This window comes from Apteryx mantelli, chromosome 5 (assembly GCF_036417845.1).
Source record: "Apteryx mantelli isolate bAptMan1 chromosome 5, bAptMan1.hap1, whole genome shotgun sequence".
Classification (NCBI taxonomy): Eukaryota; Metazoa; Chordata; class Aves; order Apterygiformes; family Apterygidae; genus Apteryx; species Apteryx mantelli.
Genome location: NC_089982.1, coordinates 10,310,557 through 10,323,680, shown reverse-complemented (window position 1 = coordinate 10,323,680; position 13,124 = coordinate 10,310,557).

Below are 13,124 nucleotides of genomic sequence, written 5' to 3'. Positions count from 1 at the left end.
AAATAGGAGTAAGTGGTCATCAGAAGACTTCTCCATTCAAAGGCTTAGCATGGTCACTGCAAATTTGGTAAGCTGTATGCTAAGGAATCAGGTCAGCATTCTGAAATGGGTCCAGCCAACGAGAATGAAAGAACCAATAATCCTGGATGAAAAGTCCTCGAGTAAGTCTTTAGATCAAAATCCTAGCAAAGTTAATAGTAGCCTTCTCATTTCCTGCAATGGGCTTTCCATAAGGCCTCTATTTCTATGATGTTCTGCTTCTCAGCTACATGTTGTAGCTGCTCAGTTAATACAGGTTCCACAGAAGAGCTGATACAAATAGTTTCTTAGAAAACCTGAACAGATTAATGAGGAAAACAGATCAAACAGGCTGGATGGGTCCAGATTAAGAGGAAGAGAAAGAAGGATGAGGAAACAGAAAGGAAATTTGGAAAAGAAGGGAGTATTAAGAACAAAATAGTAAAGATTCCTTAGAGGGTGTGGAATCTTCCTAATCCTGTCTGCACTGGCCTGACTCATTAAAGCATTAGTTTTGGCACTCTAAATTATTACCCGTGCCATCATATGTTGGAAGGAAATGTGGCATTCTGATGTCAGATGTGTGAAATTACGTGGGAAATAATGACTCACTAAGGGACAAAATAGAATATACCTAACAGCTCACCTTTTAGGCTTGTGGCACACTAAATAAAAATAGCCTATTTTCAGTATTAGATTAAAATGATGAATATATGTGTAATTCTTTAGTCATACGCTGAGAGTCAAAATCAGTAAAGAAATGTAATATTTTTCCAGTCATTTTAATATTTTGCAAGCCAATACTTGGGGTTTGTAAGGGCCGCTTCTGCCCAATGCTTCATTCTAAGCCAGAAGGGAGCAAATGTCCACTGATAAGAAAGATAAGGTTTGTTGGTAATGATAATATCTCTATTAAACCAACTAGTATAACTGGGAGACGTAAATATACGGACACACAAACCCTTCTTCAGGCTACTGTTATATTTCCCTAGATAGTGAAAATATTCAGGTTATTTAACTGTCAAATAGAGTTTGGTATTCTTGATATAACACTCAGGATGCATTTTAACAATAATACTATGAAACCACTATGTACTGTAGATTGCATGTTGCTCTGTCACACTAGTACACCAATGGAGTTTCATTTAGATATATGAAAACAAAAACATATTTTTCTTAGATAACTTCAGAGCCTTCTACAGTAAAGGATTGAATCTCCTCTAGAGGAGGTAAAGACCTATTATCACCTTTGGTTTAATGATGGGGAAACTGAAGTTGTAAATATCCCAGAAGAATTATGATGAGGGTCTCCTCCCTTCTGACACTGTACAATGCTGAAGGATTGTCCTTCCACTTCATTAAAGAAGATTACCACATTCAGGAATCTGTCCTACGGACACAAAAACCTGCTCTGTTTGACCAACAAAACAGCATTGTGGTGATGCAACTCTAAAATTTTCCTGGCAAACATGGGCTCTTTACCAATTCATTCATCCTGAAGAGAACACAAAACTCTTCAGTTGGATTTTTCATGCTGTCCAGGTGGGGGGAATGGTAAAAAACAGTTCCTACTTAGAACTACAGTAAAATACATAACAAGATGTAAATTTATACCAAACTTCTGTTCTCATTTCTTTTTATTTTTACTCTAAGTGACACGCAAGTCTTTCTAGCAGAAGGATTGCCCCTGGGTTGCACTATAGCAAACCTATTTTTTTTTGCCTCAAAGCCGCACTCTCTTAGCACTCTCTTCTGCACAAAATAGCAACCGGACATTGTTGACTTTAAACAATCTTTTCTACATTATCAGACTGCTTTCAAACCCTGCAAAGGAAAGTTGGGTGGTTAAAGGGTAGGTGTTTGATGCTAACCTGAAAAACTCCCTAGAGCTCTTCTTCAGTAGCTATGTCATGGCAAAGATTGTAATTTCAGATTTCTTAAAGTTTATGGGATTTTTCCAATGATCTGAATTATTTGTCTACTTTTCCCATGACTTCCTGTCCTGCCCCACATGACATATTACATGTCTCAGTCACAAGGTGTGAAATGTTATACCTGCATCATTACAAAAGAGTCTTAAACATCCTATATATCTACTAATATTAAAAAGATAAATTCCACCTAGAAGTTGCTCCACTGAAGACAATGGAATTACACTACAAGTGAACCTAGCCTGCAGATGCTTTTGCTTTTGTGTCATGATTGCCATATATCTAAATACTTGTCATGTGGATGAACTCACTAGTATTTACTACCAATAGGTTACCGAACTACGGAAAATACCAGTTCTCTCTACTTCTGTGCAATAACAATTTTTCATTTCAGGGTTTTTCCAAAGGCACACCCTATTTACTAGTCATCATGTCTTAACTATCATCAGCAACATTTTCCTTCCATGGCACATGAATAACAATGTATGGCAATGTTAGCAAGGAATTATATACCTTAAATTTGCAAATGGACAGGAACTGAGTGGCACATTCCGATCAAGTTTGATTGCCATCTTTCCTGAAATTCTACTGTTCCATGGGGCTTGCAATGTTCTTACAGAAAATAACTTTGAGATGAAATTGTCCCCATGCTGATTCTGGAGGATTTTTATAGACGGAAGGTTATAGTCACAACTTTGCAATGGCAGATGAGTTGTTTTATTTGAAGGTATTATTACCTCCCTACCCCCGAATCCCCTTGGTATTGCTGTGGTTGGATGGAAAAACAAAAGTAAAAAATGAACAGTGTCAGAGCTCACACGCCTTAAAAACCTACTTCGAAGAAAACTAATCTAAGGAGGAGATGGATCGGGAAGTTGAAAAATAATTGTGATTTGAGATAAAAGGTTCCAAATAACCTTGAACACTTCCTAGAGTAAATGTCATTTTCAGAAGTGATGTCTAAGTTACACAAAAGTCTAAGTCAAACTGAAAGTCAGTGGAATCTAGGAGCCTAAGTGAGCTCATAGGTTATGAATTTAAAATATGAGCGTAGTGGTGTAACTTACTGAGGGCACTTATTTTGAAATACAAATGACATTTTCCAGTTCATTCTTACCACTTTGCAAGTAAGAAAAATCCAAAGTTCCTATCTAGAGTAATCCTACTGCAACTATGCTGGTACAGTTATACCATTATAGTTTGGCTTCACGTTTCCCTGTTTAGACAAGCAAAATGTCACTTTCAAAAGAGTAATGTTTTTACAGTGCTACTAGATGTGAAAATTAGAGTTTAGTATCTGTTTGGAACTAAAGCACATTTACTAATTGCACCATGAAAGACTTCGGGTGGCTCAGCATTTGAGGGTGCTGCTGTCTGAGACTTCAGATAATTCTGTTGAAGGGTTTCAATCCAAAGAGGATCAGGTTCATTCAGATTGTGCATCATGGCTAAGAGTTTTTAAAAGATAGTTCTTGCCTTCTTCCTGAGCATCTACTAGGGAAATGAAAACCCTGTCAGTGTATTTTAAGAATTCAAGTACAAACAGTAAATAAAACTGATTTTGACAGGTTACTGAATTACTGGAAAACAGTAATATTTTGCAATGTGGTATTTAAAAATACAGTATTACTTTTTAATAGCTGGCACCCCAAAGTGTGTAAAGTGTTTACAGAAGCGTGTACAAGCTTATGTCAAAAAGTTCAGATGGCACAGTGCCTACTGCAGTCCCCAGCCCCTGCTGCAGGACTGGTGCATGATCTGCAGCTCTAATCCTCCTTTTGTGCAGACTGGGCAGCGCTTCTGAAGAGCATCGCAGCTCTCTCCTTGCCTTCTGAACCTGGGTTCCCTTCCGAAGGAAAACAAGGCACCACATGCAGTAAGGACAAGGCCAGGAAGCACATGCCAGGAACAGGACTGGGGAATTGCATACAGTGCAAGTCTGTTGTATTGATTCAACCAGTATGCCTCAAATTCAGAAAAAAATCATACCGCTAACATTTTGTTGTTTCAGATACTAAGCATGTATTTGCTTTCTGGCTAAGTTCACACTGAGCAGGATAAATCATACCAATATTTAGTCTTACTCTCCTCTTCTTTATAGCTGTCTAATACTCTCTGCTTGATGTTCAGGACCAGAAGCAGCCACAACTCAGACTGGTTTCCTCAAAAGTTTTAAAACATGTATTAAAGGCTGGAGTAAAAAAATCTTAAGGTTTGAACAGTGTAAAGAAAGGAAAAAGACTTTTTTTCCACACCCACTAATCTTAAGTTTTATCTACATTCAGAATGCTAAACAAATGTTTAGCCATCTAGTAACACGGAATAAATTCACCCTGATAGAGCTATGTTATTCCAACTGTAATGGGAACGCAAATTTTAAAAAAGCATTCTTTTGCCCAGGACATCTTTTCTTACACAGGGAACTGGTCTAAGACAAGGAACCGTGTATTGTCCGGGTAAGTTGCATATTTGGTGGAAGGACTCACTGGCTTAGCTTTCTCAGAGTGACAGCACCAACACTGCACTGTCTGCATCCCACTGGGAAGACTACCCTGGAAAGCCATGCTGCCAGAAGTTACAGCAAAGACTGCAGATGCTGCAAGGAGCGTTTTTTTCTGTCAGCACACCTACCTCACCTACTGGAAGACCTCTAGTTAAAAACTCGTCTGCATGTGAAGGGCACAGCTAGGCCACTAGAGCTGCCTCATGGCGAGGTTGTGCCAGCACTCACCTTCTCAAGAGGTAAAGCCATAAATTAAAAGCATTTTGCAAGCCGCTGTCACAGTACAGACATTATCCACAGCTGTGTCACTACCAGAAGCTGGCAATGCCAAAGAAAGCGATTTCAAATAATTCAGCTAGTGTAACCTGAAGTAGACTAGAAGAGCTACCATATGTTCTGCTGGCAGAGCAGTTGGGCAACGACATCTTCAGCTGCTCCTTGAGATCCAGAAAAGGATCGCTGTCACTGGCCTGAAGCAGTGCAAGGGCTCTGCCGTGACCACAGGTAAGAGGGCTGAGGTACCACAGCCGAGAGAGCTGGCACTGCAATGCTGTCACGCCCCTAGCTAGTAGGGATACGCCAGCTAAACCTCTCAGTAAAGAGCAAGGCTGGAGCCATCTTTATGAGTTTTGGAGACAGCGATCAACATCATTCTGTTATTGATATTCTTAATTAGCTTAATCAGTGTGACATGATCATTTTTTCTTGCATCTGTCATGAAACTAGAATTGTTATCTAACTAGCCTGTAGAGTAGCTCTTCAAAATAAGCCCAAGTTTGCTGTTGAATGTTAGCGGTTTGAAACTGCATCATGCATATGTACTGAACAGAGAATTCAGATATTTGGGGTCAAAGTCATGAATAATGAGAAAAGCTTAATTTTCAGAATATTAAGAAAAGTGCACCCATTTATAACATAGCTGGCTGGAGCTGAACATTATTTAGGTAGCTGACATCTGTGTTTTGGGGGAAATACCCACTGTGGTCAGATTGTGCAACTTAGGCCAGTAATTTCAGAATGCTGTTATTGATTCTCAGGAGGGATGTAAAATAAATGGCTTATGTTGCAAATAGTTCTCTCCATACCTAATATTTTTTAATTCACTTAGAGAAAGCACATCCCAGTAAATGTGCCTGTTCATTACTCTTTTATTCAAACTTATTAACATTTATGCAGATGAATTTCACTAAATTTCAGTAATTTGCCCCACCATGTAATTTTTGGGCCTCAACTCTGAAAATCCCAGCTCTTTATATTTGAGGCTATAAGTGACACCAAATCATGTGCTTGACCTTAACTGTACACTTAACTGTTTCCCTGTATGGCAAGAACTGTTTTTAAGGAGTTCAGCATGTCTCCACAGCCAACTCAAACAGCAGGATTCTGGCTGTGTTTAATGGGTCATTCCTGCCCACTCCCACCAATAACCACAGAGAGCAAAATGAAAGATTCACAAAACTGTGCATCATCTCACAAATCTTTCATCAAACATAGGCAATAGTTAAGTCAATAGCACAGCACAGATCACATATTCAACATCGGCTTTCTGTCTATTAAACAGCATTTCCCTAATAATAACACTGTCACATTACTAGCTGCCATTGATTAGGAAATAGCTATTTAAATTAAAACCATGTTAGCATATATTCAGAACCACAGACTTATTATCCTCCCTGCTCCATCTGCCTCTACAGAACACTGAGCAAAGAACAGAGGTACAGTCGAATAGTATAAAATCGGGTCTATAAATAACAGTCATATTTTCCAAAGAGCTGAGCATGCACCAGTGCTTTCCAAAGTCATAAGAATCATATGAGAGCTAATATTTGGGCATCTCACATTAAATCTTGGCTGCAGTGCCAGTCCCCTTTAAAATTTAACAGACCCTCTGCATTTTGAATCTACTTCAGAGATAAAAACAGGACTAGATGAGTATTAAGGAAAGTTCCTCATGCTGAAGAGCCAGAAGACCTACTCATTTCATTCAAACCCAAGTTTACATCAGTACAGTGGAAACACATCTGACTGACCTCCGCATGAGAGGACACACAGGTAAAGAGCTGTTTAGGGCTACCCCTGTCACAGAATCTGCACTAGATGAAAACACTTCAGCAGTCCAAAGGAAGAAGTCCTTTCTTCAGTATATGAATATTTGAGCATTATTGCATAGAAAATTGATCAGAGGATGTTTTTATGTAGTTAATAGGCTCGATTTCCTATTCTGTCCCATTTGTCTGTTACAAAGTGGACTGTTACTTGAACAAAATACTCAGTAGACGTAGCGCTCATGCTGACTGCACTCACCCTAGATTAAATAGACATGGGGTAAAATAAAACAGGCCCCATCATTCCACCTGATCAGTGCCACTTCAGAGAACCTGTCAGGTATCTATGGTCAAGCAAGTATTTGTGAACAGAACACAGCAGGGAACGGAGAATCCAGTGCATTGCTTGCTCACTTTGTGGCTTTTAATGCAAAAAGTAGGTATCACTTCTGCTTCGGATCATCTCCCAGATACAGTGTATCAAAGTGTCATACACAGTTATATCACTGCCCCAAACCTTTGGCCTTTCTCTGCATAAGAAGGAGAGGTTATAAGACATTGTCACCTAAACAGCTGTGGATGTTGGTATGAAAAGTCATGAAAGCAAACTGACCTTCACTCACATATCAACGCACACACAAAATCCTCTGATATAAACCATTTAAAATAAACTGTTCTGTTTTATGATTGGTTTTAGGCATGCTTTTATATAACTGGAACAGATCTTACAGGCAACCCAGGGAAGAAGCATCTCCAGATCCTTTAAAATTCTCTAAGAAAGGATATGAGTATCTACCCGAGTTGATTCCAGGCATAGTATTTCCCTAGGAAGAAGTTACGGATGTTTGTTCAAGTTGAAATGATTAATTAACATTACAGCATCACTGGACTGTGCTTTCCTACCTAATTACAACAAGCTTAGAGTGATATTATACACAGGAGGCCAAAAGGTCCAAAGACTTCCATTAGCTGAGAAGTTCATTTCCCCAGAACTCACTATTTGGCATTTCTTTTCATTAGTAGGATGACTGATCTGGCACAATCTATTCTACCTGTGAGTCAAAGACAGAAAGCTAGTGTGCTAGCAAATTATTTGATTGGGTTTAAATTTAATTAAATATCTTGGAAGAATTCAGCTTGCTTGACTGCACAGGGATGGCAGACAAAACATTAATTAACAGGTCTGTGGGTATTCTGTGGACAAAGCTCAGTTCAGGACCACTCTGGAATGACACATCCATAGCTCTCCTGACAGTACCAGAGGGCCAAAAAGAGAGAGGAGGCTGTGTGACCCCTCACAGGTCTGCACTGCAGAGGACCCTGTGCCAAGGTCTATACCGCTCTGTAGAACATAAAACATAATCCAGATCTGGTCTGGTGACGGAAAGGGACCAGAATATGAAGTTGCAAATCTTCCTGCACTTTTATCCAGAATGAATAAACCATTTGTTTGGTTACTACATTCTTTGAATCCTGCTGTGTTCATGTATGGTACTTACACAGTTATGACAAAGACAAGAATACAGAAGCAATTATGAAATCAAATACATGTTTCCACTCTTTACGTATCCTGCAATTTACTTATTTCTCTTTTTGGCTTGTTTTCACAATTACCCTTGCATGGTTTGCTTGAAGGTGTTCAGGGTACAATAAAGAGCTTTTTAGCATATGGTTTTACTATGATAGGGACTACATAGGCCATGCCAGAGGGATGAATGGCCCTTTGGTTTGTCATGTGAGGGGTAGGAAGGCTTGAAATCCAGCATTCTATTCTATTTAGGTTGCAGTGACAAATCAGGCTCTTCTGGGAGAGCATTGCGACATTCGTAAGAGACTGGAAAAGGAAATGTATCCTATTTAAAGCAATGTTACATACAGATATTTGTACTGAAAGGCCACTGTAACAAGTGGCCCATATTTACTCTTTTGTATCTTAATACTTTAGGATTACACAGACAGGATCATCTGCTTGACTCCAGCAAACAGGCTGGAAACCAAAAGAGGGTGGTTAATCACATAACATGTAACTAAGTCATAGCAAAGCATGTTGTAAATGTCAGAAGTTTACAAGAGTCTCCTATGGATAGTGTGCAGACATATGGCAAAAAGCACGAAGACTGCTGCCTTGCTCAGAAAGTCCCTGAGAAACGAACTGTTGGAAGTACGGAGGCGATTCTGGAAAACTCTTGCTACATGTGTCTTCATATATTCTACCCTAGAATTAAGTTTTTGGCCACTGTCAGAAACAGGAAGCTGGGCTAGGTGGATCTCATCCAAAATGGCCATTCTTATCAAAGCAGTATGTACATGGCTCAGCGGTCTACCACAGTTAGGAGAAGTTGGATTTATCCCTAACCCTCTCTATCTCTCTTGTATAAAACTGGCAGATGGACAGGTGGTGTCTTATTGCAATGCAAAAGCAAAGCACTCTCCATTTTGATAAACCAGGTGAGAGCAAACCAAGGTATATGAAAAACTGTCTGCTTCACTGGCACTTGGGAACTGCCGAAGGTAAGCAACCTTTGTTCCCAACCTTGGCACCACCAATCCACACCCATGAGTAGCATGAAACATGTTTTTCCCCTTTCCCCCACACCATTCCCTTCCTGTCATTCACAAGTGACCTGAGTTTATTGCTCCCTCTCCACATCTTTTAGAAAGTACTCCCTGCTCTGGCCACCACTGAATGAACTACAGTGCATCTGCACATGTAATAAGTTTTCCTCTAGAGGATGGAGTCTATCAGAAATCACCATCATCACATTTTCCTATTGCAACATGTTTGTCTCAGGAATAGCATAGATTCCAGAGAGAATGTGTCTGGCTTCACTTGACCAGAGTAGCAAAAATCTGCAAAACCGCAAGTGTCTAAGGCAGAATTTTCACTTGTACATACTGCCTGGTGCACACCAAAGACTGGGGCTAAAAACTGGCAACAACCAGTTCTCCTCAAGGGCTAAAAGAGGTAATTTGCCTCTTGGAATAGATGCCTATTTTATATGCCGTTTTTGAAAACTGTGGATCAGTGAAGACTGTTATAATTCTTCCCTCCTGTTCTATGTCATATATTTTTCTTCACACACAAACTAATCTACTAAAACAGCAATGGAAATATCTTGTTGTGCAACTCTGGATATTTGCCTCCCACCCAATTTTCAGCATGGGAGTATATTGCACAACAATAAATGCTAGTAAAACAAAAAACATCAAAAGTCTACGATGTTTTAGAGTCCTTCATTGGAAATAAGACTTCAGGATATCAGTTCTTTGAAATTTCCAAAATACTAAGCATGAAAAAATTTAAGCCTGACAGTAGGCTAAGAGCGTCAGATAAATGCCTGGAGATAGCCAAACTTACACAGTCATATCAAGTTTGTTGTTGCAGCTAAAAATGGATTTAACCCTTGCAGCTATTTCTTTTGACCCGTAATGTGGAACTGGAAGGAGAGTTTCCATCTTCCAGCTTAACTGATTAGTGTAATAGTTTCCCAAACTCTGATGTTATTTGTGCAGCATTGTAATAAACCTGATTAACTGAAAACATTTAAGATATTTAGAGGAATGGCCAAGAAATCAGTTTGTTCTCCGTAACTGCAGACCATAGAAGCAGAGTACTTCATTAAGAAGTTAGAAATTGCTAACTCACAGGAGTACTCAAAGATGGTTACTATTACCATCTGAGTAATGTGTCAGTTGACTGCAATTACCTCTGGGGGGAGACAGGAAAATTTTCTGAAAAGAATACTCCATTTAGCATTAGAAATAGAGGAACACCTGCTCCAGCAATGACACAGCCAAGTGTTTTGCTCAATGGATACCAATTCACCAATCCTTTTCCACACAGAGGGTATCTCCCAAAATGAACAGCAATCAGAACTTAACTTGCCAAGCTAGCAACAGTTATTATAAGGTCTCGAGGTGGACATTGCCAGTATTATTTGAATAAAGTAGCTGAGCACATTCCCAGTGAAGGCCTTGTAGTTCAAGCAGTTCCCATAGTCAGGCTAAATAAAAGACAGGTTCTTATGCCCTGCACAGAAATGGCTTTGCACAGAGGAGAAATAACATTGAAGATTTCTGTGTGAAACAACTGGCATCAAAAGTAAAGCTCATCTACTTATTTAAGAGAATTATACTATGAACAATTTGTCTTTATCTTTCCTGACTTTGCATGTCAGCATAAATTTGACTTTTCACCTCAACCCAGAGTTTCCTTCATACTCTCTTACCTGCTAGCAGCATAGCTCCACTTTTGATATCCACCCTAAGTATGCAATCTCAGGTAAGCTGCTGTACTTAGTACCTGTAGTTGGTGCTCCCTTTCCATGGACTGTTGGTATCTCCATATTCTATCGCTAGGATGTCTTGCACAGATTCTTCATAACTTTTATTGTATTAATGACCTTGTAATAAAGTGCTAGTTTCCTGACAATTTCCAGAGTAACACTGTTTCTGTAATTTCTAGACAATAAATACAATATACCCCATACCAATTATTTTTATTCTAACAACCTTGCTAGTCCTCTCTTCTTCATTAAATACTACCTTTAAATCAGCTCTATAATTACATCCAAATTAAAGTGGTAAAGTCTCCAGCTTACAGAGCAAGGAAGATATAATTACATCAACAAAGTTTTAAAAATCTCCAGGGAAAGCAAACAGATGCAGATGTTGAGAAATATATCGAATAAAGAATTGATTTTAAAATGCCAATTTATTCCTTTTCAAACTAAGATCATGTAACAAACCAGATTTTTCTGGCTTTAACACGCACTTTCATTTTGACCTATGTTTTCTGCTTTCCAGGAACATTGCTTCCATCATCATAAGGGTATTAAATACATTTTTTCTACCACAAAGATCACTTTAAACACTTAAAACAAACCAAAACATTCTGAGCATTTCTTTGTAAGTTTTCTCCCATGCCCTTCTCTCCAAGAGACAAGACCCAAGACCAACTGCACTTTTTCCTAGATCCATGAGTGCTTTTTTCTGTAGTTCTCCTGCTGCTCCTAGCCAGCTGCCTGCACCCGGCTCCTCCAATAGTGACACACCCAAGTCTCTTATTCCATGGACACCAATTCACTTTGTCAGCATAAAGGTGTCTTTCAAAAAAAACAGCACTCAGAGGCTAAGTCGCCAATCTAACCCCAAACTCCCACTGTCTCTCCCCAAACCGAGCTCAGCAAACAATTTGTAGCTTTTCCCCAGCCTGTTTTCAGCACTTTACAGCCCTGCTCATCATGTTCAATCAGCCACTCACCTCAGCCATAAATGCCAGCTTTCCAGAGTTCGCTCAGAACAAAATACCTCTTCAGCCCCCAGAGACAAAGCATTGGAAGGGACCATCTGTCCTTGCCTGAAAGAAAAACAGAACAAACAGTAAGTGATGGAAAGAATTTTAACTCTGTATCGGACAGAAATTTTGTGCCATAAAAGAGCAGATATAAACTGATGGGAACTTTGTACCACTGGCACATCACTGTTGCTACATCGGTAAGTCCTCCAAAATAAAGGATGATGAAATTGTAAAGATGTACAAGGATAAGTAGCTGTAATATGCAGATGACAGCTATTCTGAGATCTACACATTTTTCAGGAAGGTTTCGGACAATATATATGTGTTCAATAAAGAAAATGCCAAGAGCTTTGAGACGAAAGTCTCATATGGATACCTTTAGCTATCCTAAAACCTTATCTGAATTCTTAACATGAATGTCATGTTGAAAATTGTGACCTGACCTTGTAATTTCCTTATTTTTAGTTTTGCAAATGAATTGGAGATAAATTACTGAGATTGTGTACAAATGAGTTTTTTGCCAGAAATTTTAGTCATCCAGTGAGTAGATCTAAAAAAAAAAAGCTGAATAATGTTCTGCCAAGTCACAAGAATGAAGATTACTATAAGTTGGTTGGTGGATTTACGCTGTTTTAAACTCATAATGATATCTGTTTTCTTCAGTAGCAGTGCTAGTTACATCTGCATTACAGAGTAAGAGCAACATAAAATGCCATTCTTATGTTTTGCTGATGTATGCTATTACAAAAACAATTTCCCTGTGACCTTTTTTTGAGAATAATCTGTAACATAAGATCCACGGAAGGATCTCTGTCAGACATAATTTGTAATACATGGTTAAACTACACACTAAAAGTCTTGGCAATGTTTATACTTCTTAATCATTAAAAAATAACCTAAAAGAGAATATAAACTCAAATAAGATATGTCATCAAGCTTAAGAGAAGCTTCCCAAGGCTGAAAATGTATAGCCCCTGCCCTTTTTACTCATAGCAAAGAGATCAAGCACCAACTAGATACCTTCTTCTTGCTCGTGCATACATCTATAAAGAGTAATGGTATTCAGAAAGAGTTATTGGGAAAACAAGTATCCTTGACTTTCAAATTTAGCTGATCCAAACTGGACTGGGAAATGACACAGTTGGGTAGAATCTACTTAAATTTAGATCACATTTTACAATTCTTGCAATTCATTAGTATCTGAACAGATAGAGTACTTGGTTTGTTGGGCTAATTATGAAAAAGAGTGGAAAGATCAAAATATTATGTACTTACGCAAATACATTATGGAAGTTGGGGCTTGTTGGCATTTAGGAATAGTTGTCACT